Source organism: Atractosteus spatula, chromosome 5 (assembly GCF_055471065.1).
Source record: "Atractosteus spatula isolate fAtrSpa1 chromosome 5, fAtrSpa1.hap1, whole genome shotgun sequence".
NCBI lineage: Eukaryota > Metazoa > Chordata > Actinopteri > Semionotiformes > Lepisosteidae > Atractosteus > Atractosteus spatula.
The window spans coordinates 18,520,754-18,523,788 of NC_142710.1; positions in this window are offsets into that span (position 1 = coordinate 18,520,754).

Below are 3,035 nucleotides of genomic sequence, written 5' to 3' on the forward strand. Positions count from 1 at the left end.
TGTGTAGGAAGCATTAAAGTTTTACAGACTGCCGTCCTTCTATTTTGAAGAAAAGTCTGCTATGATTTACATTTAATATGACAGCAGGGGCAGGACTGTCCTGTACTACAAACAGCAACCTTCACTGTGGTGTGAATGATAGTGGACCAGAAAAGAACTTTCAATCAGTCCAGAGAGCAGGCTGGCTCCCGAGATCTGCGAGCAAATGTAATGTTAAATTCTCTGATCCCCTGTGTTTCCTTGTATCTGATAAGGGCAGAATTATTTTAGTTAGTCCAAATAAGGGTACATTAGGTGTTTATTATTTTTTGTGGCTTTAAGGCTACATGGTTTTATGCTATTAATCAGGCCTGACCATCATTCGTTTCAGTCTTCTTAACTGTGATATCTCTATATATTGTACAAAGCCACTTGTTTCAGTTGTTTCAGAGGTCAAACAGTGCAGGTAGCAATGAGACTACCAATGTCTTTTTCTTAAGATGCAGTGTCTCATGTTACCTGTTGATTTTGATAGTCTTTATTCATGGCAAGGTTTTACAGCAATGTTAGAGACAACTTTTTTTTGGTAATTAGATTGCAAATGATTCACATCCATCTGAATCCAGTCTCATGTTAAACGTTACAAGCTTTTCACTGGAGGAAATAATTAAAGAGCAGTCAAAATAATCTGAGTGAGAATTAAATATCAGAACTGCACCATTTTGAATTGTTAAATGTACAGATGACATTGTTTTACAATGTTTCATAATATTTCTAATCACAGTATCTGTAAGATATAGAATACCTGCTTTGTTATTTTCACATGGCATTTAAATTATAACCAGAATAAACCAAACTGCTTTTATTTTTGGAATACTTTTCAAGCAAGCTGTTCAAATTATTCTTTTACAGTAAAAATTTCCTGCTCAAACCCAGGTGCAGTGGTCTCTCGACAGAGCTGTTTCGTCTATAATACACGATGGCCACCATCAGTTACTTAAATTCACTGACCTAGTCCGCACACTGAAAACATTTGTTTTGTCAGCTCTGAAACAATGACCACTACATCGCTTTCTAAGAGGTTTTAAGAGAGTGACAAACGATACTTATAAACTTGAGATAGTACATATTTGTTATAAACCAAAAGTCCTATTTCAAATACCAGTCTATAATTAAATATTTTTGAGGTCTTCATTTACCTAACCTGAAACATTGCAGTTTGCAAGTAACTTAGCAAGTATAGTTCATAAATCAAAAGAAAGGTGTTTTATTTTATTTTAAGCCTGCTATTATAATGCTTAATATATTAAGTTAAGTATTTTATTTAAAACAATACTGACAAAATATGTAATTTCATGTTATTGTATCTCAAGTATACTATTCATTGTATAGAGAATAATAGTCCGCAGGCAGTATGTAAAGAAATCGAAAGGACACAAATCACTGTAGTCCAGGCAGTCAGTGCCTGTGTAGTCAGCGGTAGCTGTAACTGCTGATCTTACATTTTTTATTGCTACCTGAACTGCATTAGCATGAAAGGTGCAGAACCAGCAGGAAAGCAAAATAGAAATCTACTGAAAATTTCTTACTGGTAAATATAATAATGAATACTGTAAAAATCATATTAGTTCAATGAAAATTTGAGTTTGCTATAAATCTACAAACCTTAAAAGTCTCCACAACATTGCATGTGTGAATGTAAGAAGATTGAACTGGATGGAATCTGGATGTAAGCCAAGCTTCAAGGGTTCCCAAAGATTTAACCTTTAAATATCCTACTTAGGTAAAGCAGACTACCAGTCTACTTATATACAGTATCTGCATTGTGAAGGGCACCTTAAAACGCACAGCTGACTGGTGACTTTGTTTTAAATTCAGTTCCGTATGTTCACTTCTAACAGTCTTCTATTACAAGTGTTTGGATTTCAATAAAAGCATCATCATCCAGCATCAGTGGGGTTTGTAGAGTGCTCTTCTTCCCAAACGATCTCAGAGCTCTTCACATACAGAATCAAGCCCCAGCTGGGTGACACATGGCAGCCATTGTGTGCCAGCAGACAGCAGATAGCAGACCGTAGATTGATAAAGATACATATGTTTAGCCACCCCTGCTGAGTGAGAACCTCAGTTTAGCAGCTCATCTGAAGAAAGGCACCTCCTACAGTCCCCTAGTGGAAGAGCACCACCTACTTGTCCACCAACACCATGTACAACAGCAACCAGGTTTTCCTTAGAAGTCTCCATCCCAGTACTGACCGGGCCCAGCCTTGCTTAGATTGCCATGTTCTAAGGAGATCAGGCTGCAATGTATTAACTGCAGATGAAATGAGAAAGATGAAGGAATAAAAACTGCAAGAGGATGATGCTGGATTCATCGCCCCGACTGATTGCATTAAATTTCATCCTAGGTTAAAAAAAAAGCCTGGTTTACAATCCAATTAAAGGATCAATATGTAAACCGAGGATAAGAACAGAGTCATAAACTCATTCCTCTGCGGTGTGACACTCTTTGAGGCAACACTTTGAGTTACAGGCAATGGCTGAGGAAGAGGGCCGCAAAAAAGAAAGAGGAAAACTAGGAGCAGCAGTAAATGCACTAACACGTTTTAAGTAATGCTGTCCAGAAGGACTTACTGCGATGGACTGAAATACTCTTGCAATCTTATGTAACCCCCCTTGTCATTGAACCTGCAGATCACTGGGGAAGAACTTTAATCCAATTAGAGAGGCTTCGGGAAACTAAGAAGACATTACCAGGGTTCTGTTTTGAGAGCTGCAGATTTACTTTAGGCAGCACAAGATAGACACCTTGGATTTGGATCCTATTAAAGAATAATAAAAATTAGTATCCCTAATCAAGTCAGCTTAACTCAGTCCATCTTTCAGTCTACCTTTAGTGTATTTAGGTGCTAACATATATGTGTACAGAGTTACAATGTATGTATGATGATGCGTTATGAAGTACACAAAGACGTTAGGTCAATGTTCCATGTCTAAATAAAATGTTACATGTTTGTGTCACAAGATGTAAACTGAACACAAATAAAGACACAATA